The sequence below is a fragment of the Siphateles boraxobius genome, unplaced genomic scaffold (genome assembly GCF_051911475.1).
Source record: "Siphateles boraxobius isolate OS27281-9 unplaced genomic scaffold, OSU_SipBor_1 30, whole genome shotgun sequence".
Classification (NCBI taxonomy): Eukaryota; Metazoa; Chordata; class Actinopteri; order Cypriniformes; family Leuciscidae; genus Siphateles; species Siphateles boraxobius.
In genome coordinates this window covers 13,592,034-13,602,075 of record NW_027508920.1, presented here as the reverse complement: position 1 = coordinate 13,602,075, position 10,042 = coordinate 13,592,034, and positions in this window count along the sequence as shown.

Sequence of the window (10,042 nt, the reverse complement as noted above, 5' to 3'; positions counted from 1 at the left end):
ATGGCTTCTTATACCTTTTAGGCTACTTACTTTTGTACTGGATATTATTGATCATTAAAACTGACATTTAACAAAAAGAGACTTGTGTTGAAACATTACTGATCATTAAAACATATGAAACATTATTGATCATTAAAACTGACATTTAACAAACAGAGACAGGGTTGTGTAATTTTATTTTATATATTTTAAAATATATAGAACATTTTTAATATTTATTTTACTATACATTCTCTTCACTGTATGTACATGTATAATACAATTAAATGACACAACCCTGTCTCAGTTTGTTAAATGTCAGTTTTAATGATCAATAGTTTCATATTTTTAAAATGAAAAAAAAAAAGCAGGGTTGTGTTTTATATTTTCAGTTGTTATAAATATATGCAGTGAAGATAATCAATGTACGTGTTGCCTGAACTAGATTTGTGTGGCCATTAATATGTTTAAGAATTTTGAAGTAAAGTCAAGTCATCCTCATTTAAATAGCGCTTTTAACAATGTAGATTGTTTCAAAGCAGCATTACATAGATACACATATAATTTAAGGTAACAGAGATTGGTTTGGTTTTATAGTGGTTCTTGAATACTGTTTTTTCCAGCTAAAGTTAGTTTTGATTGATTCACTTCCGTCTAAATAATAATTCGTTATTAAATTAGAGGCCACTAAGACTACACCGTTCTCTCTAAACAGACTTTAAACGTGAACCCGTGACAGACGCTGATGGCGTTCACATGCGCATTAAGAATTGATTCTATAGTTATGTGCGTTTGAATATATGTGCGCAGGTTTGTAATTCCTTACAAACCATGCCTAAACAAACTACTTGTCTTGTCTATAAATTTGAATTTTATTTTATTTTATCACTTCGGGTAGGTACGCAAACCGAAAAATTCCACAATGCTTTATCTGTAGAGTGGTATAGGGATCCTCCATAGGGAGAGGCTAGTTGGCGATTCAGCACTGCATTGTCATTGGTTCGGGTCGAAGGTCCTCCGTCAGATCTGGAAACGGTCTGGATCCGGCAGGCTGCGGGAAAACCTCGGGATAAACAGAGACACTAAAATTAACGTAGATGCCATTCTTCTTATGATGTAACAAGTACATAAGGATTTAAGGGAAGTGTTCCCAGTTCCGGCTGACCTAATTTATGCAGCCTAATATTGAATTATAGAAGTCGATAATGTATTATGTGAATGCTAGGTCAAAGAGATGTGTTTTTAGTCTAGCTTTGAACTGACAGACTGTGTCTGCTTCCCGGACAATATTAGGAAGATTGTTCCAAAGTTTTGGTGCTAAATAGGAAAAGGATCTACCGCCAGCAGTCGATTTTGATATTCTAGGAATTATCAACTGGCCGGAACTTTGATATCGCAATAGACGTGAAGGACTATAATGCCAAGGACTATAATAAACCATTTAGTACTTTGTAAGTAATGAGCAATATTTTAAAATTTATACGATGTTTAATAGGGAGCCAATGCAGCATTGACAGAACCGGGCTAATATGGTCATATTTCCTGGCTCTGGTAAGAACTCGAGCTGCTGCATTTTGAACTAGCTGTAGTTTGTTTATTAAGCGTGCAGGGCAACCACCCAGTAGAGCATTACAATAATCTAGCCTTGATGTCATGAACGCTTGAACTAGTTGTTCCGCATTTGTCAATGAGAGCATATGACGTCATTTAGATATATTTTTAAGATGGAAAAATGCGGTTTTACAGACACTAGACACGTGACTTTCAAATGAAAGATTGGTATCAAAGTGTCATAATCGGTAAAGGAGAACAGGAAGCAAATGCAGTACTCAACAATTTAATAATGAACAGTAAACAGGCTCAGGATAGACACGGGTGTGGACAGGTAACACAGGGACTTCGATGGTCAGAGTGCGGTGAATCCTCGTGCAGTGAAGTGCCAAGACGAGACGATCCAACACCAAGACGACAATCCACAGGAACACGATGACGGGAAAACCAGGAACAAGACTCAACACCGACACCCAGGACATCAAACAACGATCTGACAAAGGGAATGAGATGACGGTGAGTATTTAAGCAGCGAGGGAGATTAACAGCAGCTGGTGATGAATGATGATGATCAGTTTGAGCGGATCAAGGAATGACAACACAATCACGCCCACTACACACGTGCTTTCATACCACAACATAAACACGAGATGAGAAGGAAACATTGGATCAGTATACCGTGACAGTACCCCTCTCCTAAGAACGCCTCCTGGCGTTCTCAGACCTCCTTACCTGTCGATTGTAATCATCGATCAAGGAGTGATCCAGAATGTCTCTGGCAGGTACCCAACTTCTCTCCTCCGGACCGTAACCTTCCCAGTCCGCCAAGTACTGGAATCCGCGCCCCCTCCGCACATAATCCAGAATCCGATTTACCGAATAGGTGGTCTCGCCATCTACGAGACGCGGCGGGGGAGGAACCGGGACAGGCGGATTAATGTGAGCATGAAACACGGGCTTAATCTTGGAAACGTGGAATACGGGGTGAATTCTCCTGTACGCAGGAGGTAAACTAATGCGGACTGCCACCGGACTAATGATCTTGGTGACAGTGAACGGGCCAATAAATTTAGGAGCCAGCTTATTAGATACAGAGCGGAGAGGAATGTTCTTGGTAGAAAGCCACACTTTTTGACCGACGACGTATACGGGAGGCTTCGACCGGTGGCGATCGGCCTTAGCCTTGGTGCGCGCCCCCACTTGGAGTAAAGTCTCACGGGCTTTAGTCCAAGTGCGGTGACACCTCTGGATGAAGGCGTGAGCAGAGGGGACCGCGACCTCGGATCCCAGACTGGGAAAAATTGGTGGCTGGTAACCTACACTACACTCAAACAGAGAGAGGCCCGTGGCCGACACTGGTAAGGTATTGTGGGCGTACTCCACCATGGACAGTTGTTGGCTCCATGAGGAAGGATTCTTGGATACCAAACATCGTAACACTCTCTCCAGATCTTGGTTGGCTCTCTCGGTCTGACCATTGCTCTGAGGGTGAAACCCTGAAGACAGACTAACTGTCTCCCCCAGTAATTTACAAAATTCCTGCAAAAATTTGGACACAAATTGGGGTCCTCTGTCAGAGACCACGTCCATCGGGAGGCCATGTAAGCGAAAGACATGGTCAACGACTGTCAACGCTGTCTCCTTAGCTGAGGGTAATTTGGGTAAGGGAATAAAGTGAGCCGCCTTCGAGAACCGGTCCACCACTGTCAAAACGACAGTGTTACCCTGGGAGGGTGGGAGGGCGGTGATAAAATCTAGAGCGATATGGGACCAGGGTCTCGAAGGGACTGGCAGCGGTTGGAGGAGCCCATCTGGGGGTCGATTGGAAGTCTTACCAGTGGCACAAACCGAGCAAGCCAAAACAAAACTGTGAATGTCACGAGCCATAAGTGGCCACCAGAATCGTTGCTTAACTAAAAACTTAGTACGATTAACTCCTGGATGACAAGCTATGTTGGAACAATGGCCCCACCGGATAACGTCTGACCTTAATCTCTCCGGCACAAATAACCGACTCAGTGGACATTCGGGCGGAGGCGTTACCCCTTCTAAGGCCTTCTTGACCTTCGATTCGATCTGCCATACGAGTGTGGAAACAAATAGGGTCTCCGGTAAAATGCACACGGGAGTAGACGGGCGTCCGGAGCGATCAAAAATACGAGACAAAGAATCGGGTTTGATGTTTTTAGAACATCAACGAGAGAACGAGAGAGAAAAATCAAAACGACCGAAAAAAAGTGCCCACCGAGCCTACCTGGAGTTCAATCTTTTGGCGGTTCTGATGTACTCTAAGTTCTTGTGGTCGGTCCAGACGATAAAAGGTACCCCCGAACCCTCTAACCAATGTCGCCATTCTTCCAACGCTAACTTGACTGCCAACAACTCCCTGTTACCAATGTCGTAATTGCGTTCGGCTGGGGATAAACGGTGAGAAAAAAACGCGCAAGGATGCATCTTATCGTCTGTGGGAGAGCGCTGGGACAGAACTGCTCCTACCCCCACCTCTGACGCATCGACCTCCACCACGAACTGCCGTGAATAGTCAGGGGCAACGAGGATGGGAGCTGAAACAAAGCGGCTCTTGAGGTTAGCAAACGCAGCCTCGGCTGTGTCTGACCACCTGAACGGAGTTCCGGGGGAGGTCAAGGCAGTCAGAGGCGCGGCTAGCTGGCTGAAGTTGCGAATGAACCGCCGATAGAAATTGGCGAATCCCAGAAACCTCTGTAGGGCCTTACGGGAATCTGGACTTGGCCATTCTACCACAGCCTTAATCTTGTCAGGGTCCACACGCATTCCCTCAGACGAGATGATGTGTCCTAGAAAAGGAACAGACTGTGCATGAAATTCGCATTTCTCCGCCTTGACAAAAAGCCCATTCTCTAACAACCTCTGAAGCACTTGTCGTACGTGTTGCACGTGTTTCTGGAGAGACGAGGAAAATATCAATATGTCGTCCAGGTAAACATATGAATTGATCTATCATGTCTCGCAACACGTCATTGACAAGCGCCTGGAAGACTGCTGGGGAGTTGGACAGCCCGAACGGCATGACCAAATATTCAATGTGACCCCTGGGGGTATTGAACGCAGTCTTCCATTCATCCCCCTCCCTGATGCGGACCAAATGATAAGCATTACGTAAGTCCAATTTCGTGAAGATGGATGCTCCCTGCAACCTCTCGAAGGCTGAAGACATCAACGGCAAAGGATAAGTATTCTTTACCGTGATGTTATTCAACCCTCGGTAATCAATACAAGGTCGCAGAGATCCATCCTTCTTCCCCACAAAAAAGAACCCCGCCCCCGCTGGTGAAGAGGAAGGCCGGATGAATTTGGTTACCAGAGAATCAGAAATATATTTCTCCATAGCCTCCCTTTCTGGAATAGAAAGCGAGTATAACTTGCCTTTAGGCGGAGACTTAATTGGCATTAACTCTATAGCAGAGTCATAGGGACGATGAGGAGGGAGAGAAGCAGCCCTAGACTTACTGAACACTTCCTTCAGGTCATGATACTCCTCAGGCACGTTAGACAGATCCCCTGCTTCCTCCTGAAACACAAAAACAGGCACAGACGGACACGCAGACACAAGACAAGACTTATGACATTCCTTGCTCCACTCCAGTATAGCCTTGTGCTGCCAGTCCACTCGGGGGTTGTGACGGATGAGCCAGGGGTGACCGAGAACGACAGGTGCCAACAGTGAATCCAGAATATAAAAAAAAAATTAGTCTCGGTGTGATTGCCAGAAGTGATGAGGGTGATATCTTCAGTGGTGAATGAGATGGTGGGAAGTTCTTGGCCATTTAGTGCGTGTACAGCAATATTCTGAGTGAGTGGTCTGAGTGGAATTTGAAACTTGTGTGCAAACATACTGTCCATGAAATTACCTTCAGCCCCAGAGTCCAGAAGTGCCTGACAATCGTGCTGGTGAGTTGACCATCTTAGTCTTACCGGGAGGAGTGTAGATGTGGATGAGGTCTTCTCGGCGGAGATCCCACCCGATAGTAGCCTCATACTTACTATCGGGCTTGGCCTTTTACCGGGCAGCTGTACGCGAAATGTCCCGAACCTCCACAATATAGGCAAAGGCCCTGGGACCTCCGCCTCTCCCTCTCCTCCCGGGAAAGCCGAGCTCGACCCACCTGCATGGGTTCGTGATCGAAGACAGGGCTGACCACGTCCCTGCCGCTGGACCGTTGTCCCTCAATCCCTCCAGGAGGACGGTTCGATGCCACTCTGCCTCCGACTCGGGAAAGTCGCGCATCCACCCGTAGTGCCAGCTCGATGAGACCGTTTAACGACGTGGGTAGGTCCAGGGCGTAGATCTCTCGTTGGACGCGGTCAGCCAACCCATGCAGGAACATGTCCCACTGCGCCTCCTCGTTCCAATGACATTCGGCCGCCAGTGTTCGGAACTCGGTGGAAAAGTCAGAGACCGACCTCTCCCCCTGATGAAGGTCGGCCAGCACCCTGGCGGCCTCTCTCCCCGCGACAGCTCTGTCAAAAACTCGTCTCATCTCTGCGGAGAGAGTTTGGAACGAGGCGCAGCAAGGGTCTTGATTCTCCCACACCGCCGTTCCCCATAACGCCGCCTTTCCGGTCAGTAACGTGATGACAAAAGCCACCTTGGCTTGTTCGCTATGGAACGTTCTGGGCTGTAGTGCGAAATGCATGGAACATCTTGTCAGAAATGCACGACAGTAAGTTGACTCACCCGCATAGGGTTCCGGAACCGGTAGGCGTGGCTCAGATGGCGTGGGGAAATCCGGTGGTGTGGGGGGAACGGCTGGTGTGGGCGGCGCAGTGGGAGCACGAAGAAGTTGGACCTGCTGGGTGAGCTCGGACACCTGCGTTACCAAAGCTTGAATCGCACGACCCGTGTCGTTGATGTTCCTCTCGTGAGAGTCCAATCTTATGACGCTGTGGTGGACGAACTCATCCAGCGAGGTAGGTGTCTCTCCTGCTGCTTCCCTGGAACGGTCAGATCGTTCTGTCATGATCAGTGAAGGAGAACAGGAAGCAAATGCAGTACTCAACAATTTAATAAGGAACAGTAAACAGGCTCAGGATAGACACAGGTGTGGACAGGTAACGCAGGGACTTCGATGGTCAGAGTGCGGTGAATCCTCGTGCAGTGAAGTGCCAAGACGAGACGAAACGATCCAACACCAAGACGACAATCCACAGGAACACGATGACGGGAAAACCAGGAACAAGACTCAACACCGACACCCAGGACATCAAACAACGATCTGACAAAGGGAATGACATGACGGTGAGTATTTAAGCAGCGAGGGAGATTTACAGCAGCTGGTGATGAATGATGATGATCAGCTGGAGCGGATCAAGGAATGACAACACAATCACGCCCACTACACACGTGCTTTCATACCACAACATAAACACGAGATGAGAAGGAAACATTGGATCAGTATACCGTGACACAAAGAGCACACCCAGGTTCCTAACTGACGACGAAGACTTAACAGAGCATCCTTCAAGTGTTAGACAGTATTCTAGGTTATTACGTGTGGAAGTTTTTTGTCCAATAATTAGAATCTCTGTTTTTTCAGAATTTAGTAGTAGGAAATTACTAGTCATCCAATTTTTTATATCAACTATGCATTCCGATAATTTTGTGAATTGGTGAGTTTCGTTAGGTTTTGAGGAAATATAGAGCTGAGTATCATAAGCATAACAGTGAAAGCTAATTCCATGTTTCCTAATGATATCTCCTAAAGGTAGCATATACAGAGTGAACAGCAGCGGTCCTAGAACTGAGCCTTGTGGTACGCCATACTGAACTTGTGATCGATAAGACATCTCTTCATTTACTGCTACAAACTGATAGCGGTCAGATAAATATGATTTAAACCATGCTAATGCCACTAATGCCAACATAGTTTTCTAGTCTATTTAAGAGAATGTTGTGGTCAATGGTGTCAAATGCAGAACTAAGATCAAGTAACACTAATAGAGAGATACAACCACGATCGGATGATAAGAGCAAATCATTTGTGACTCTAATGAGAGCTGTCTCAGTGCTATGGTGCGGTCTAAATCCTGACTGGAAATCCTCGCAGATATAATTTCTTTCAAGTAAGGAACACAGTTGTGAGGATACTGCTTTTTCTAATATCTTTGATAGAAAAGGTAGATTTGAGATCGGCCTGTAATGACTAATTCTGTAGGATCAAGTTGCGTTTTTTTTTCTAACAAGCGGTTTAATCATAGTCAGCTTAAAGGTTTTTGGTACGTATCCTAGAGACAAAGACGAATTAATGATGTTAAGAAGAGGATCTATAACTTCTGGAAGCATCTCTTTCAGTAGCTTAGTCGGTATAGGGTCTAACATACATGTTGTCGATTTAGATGAATTAACAAGTTTGCAAAATTCTTCCTCTCCTATAGCAACAAATGAATCAAATTATACCTCAGGGAGACTACAATGCACTCCCTGATGCGATACTGTAGTAGACGGTTGCATAGTTATAATTTGGTCCCTAATATTATCAATCTTATAAGGGAAGAAGTTCATAAAGTCATTACTTCTGTGTTTCTTGGAAACTTCTGGGCTTGAAGCTTTCTTTTTCATTAGTGTAGCCACTTTTTCAAATAAATACCTAGGATTATGTTTGTTTTTTTCTAATAGGGTTTAAAAAAAAGCAGATCTCTCTGTAAGCAATCGAGCTCTCCTTCCATTAAATCCGAAATACCTCTAGTTTTGTTTTCTTCCAGTTGCGCTCCATTTTTCTGGCTGCTCTCTTAAGGGCCCGGGTGTGCTGGTTGTACCACGGCATTGGACTATTTTCTTTAATCTTCTTTAAGCCCAACGGAGCAACTGTGTCTAAAGTGCTGGAAAGGAGAGAGTTAAAAGTTTCTGTTGCAATATCAAGTTCTGCTAAGTAATCTGGGATGCTGAGATGATGAAACTGATTAGGAAGATTATTGATAAATCAATCTTTAGTGGCAGAAGTGATACGTCTAACATATTTGTAACACGGAGTTGGCTTTGCAGCCTTGGCTAAATGTAATTTACATGAGACAAGATAATGATCTGAGATGTCGTCACTCTGCTGTAAAATTTCAACGGCATCAACATTGATTCCATGTGATAATATTAGATCTAGAGTATGATTACGACAATGAGTAGGTCCTGACACTTGTTGTCTAACTCCAATAGAGTTGAGAATGTCTTAAAAATGCCAATCCCAATGCATCTTTTCCATTATCTACATGTATATTACAATCACCAACAATTAGTACTTTATCTGCAGTCAGTACTAATTCTGATAGAAAGTCAGCAAATTCTTTGATAAAATCTTTATGGTGCCCTGGTGGTCTGTATACATTAAGCACCAACACTTCAAAAGAAGTTGATTAAAACTAGATTTTTTTAGTGGTTTTGAAAATATTACTATAAATTACAGCAAAACCTTCCCCTTTGCCAGGCGAGGTTCATGTTTATAACAGTAATCATGGGGGGTGGACTCATTTAAAGTAATGTAATCGTCTGGTTTTAGCCAGGTTTCTGTCATACACAGCACATCTAGGTTATAATCTGAAATCATATCATTAACTATGAGCGCTTTTGGAGTAAGGGATTGAATATTCAGCAACCCAAGCTTTATCATTTGCTCATCTGTATTATATCTATTTTTTATTTGTTGAACATCAATTACATTTTTAACCTTAGATGGGTTTGGACGTTTTTTTGGATTTCCAAATCCAGGGAACAGACACAGTCTCTATATGATGATACCTAGGTGAAATAGGCTCTTTGTGATGGGATTTATCTGACCTTAGTGATGCGAGGCCGCTAGCAGACGGTCGGATTAGCCAGTTTGTCTGCTTCCTGACCTGAGCCCCAGATTGTCATGTTTTATCTCTAAGACTATGAGCCAAATTACTAGAGAGAAGAGCAGCACCATCCCAGGAGGGATGAATACCATCTCTTTTCAACAGGTCAGGTTTGCCCCAAAAACTTTTCCAATTGTCTATGAATTCTATATTATTTTGCGGACACCACTTAGACAGCCAGCCATTGAGTGATGACAATATGCTAACTATCTCATCACTCCTTCGAACGGGAAGGGGGCCAGAGCAAATTACAGTGCCTGACATCCAGTGTTGTGCCTGAACACGTTCATTGAACGATAATTCATGAACTCGTTCATATTTTGGGCGAACGTGAACTGAACGTACTGTATTACTGCCTGGTGAACGTTACTGTGAACTCGTTCATTCTGGTGTCTGTGAACGGCGCGCGGCGCGCTCTCAGTTTAATTTTGTTCAATAGGATGCCAGATTTCTATAGAGCCTTCCAGGCGAAACCCCGGCTAAAATACACCGTAAACAGGCATTAATATGTAACGGGAAAAAAACACCCAATCTGGCAACACCAGCCACCAGCATCGCACCGCTGCATGCGTGATCAAAACAAAATGCAGCAAGGAAGCATCGTATGATCATTTAAACCAGTTTTATGACAAGGTCGGTGAGGATGGGA